The 287-nt window shown below is 50.2% G+C and overlaps 1 pseudogene; it reads left to right on the top strand.

The window, feature by feature from the left end:
- LOC119591763 overlaps positions 1-287 on the top strand; it is a 2876-nt pseudogene that overhangs the window by 1964 nt on the left and 625 nt on the right.

The following is a 287-nucleotide window of genomic DNA, read 5'->3' as shown; positions in this document are numbered from 1 at the left end:
AATTTTGAAAACCGAGTGCCCTCTTGCTCCCATCTGCAGGTGATAGGGCTTCAGTACCAGGTCGCTGTGAAGATCCGGGCGGGGCAGCACGTGGATCTCCTCGGCAACCCGTTCGCATGACCCGCTCGACCCCACCTCTTCGTCGTTGCCGACCCGCACTTGATGGAGTTCCACGGACTGTGCGCAGTTTTCAACTTTGATTTTCATTTCATTTTCAAGTAAGCTATGCGGTGCATGTAAATTTCCCGATTTTTGATTGGTGTTCTCATCATCATCATTATTGCTTT

Source organism: Penaeus monodon, chromosome 29 (assembly GCF_015228065.2).
Source record: "Penaeus monodon isolate SGIC_2016 chromosome 29, NSTDA_Pmon_1, whole genome shotgun sequence".
NCBI lineage: Eukaryota > Metazoa > Arthropoda > Malacostraca > Decapoda > Penaeidae > Penaeus > Penaeus monodon.
This window is presented reverse-complemented; position numbering and strand designations above follow the sequence as displayed.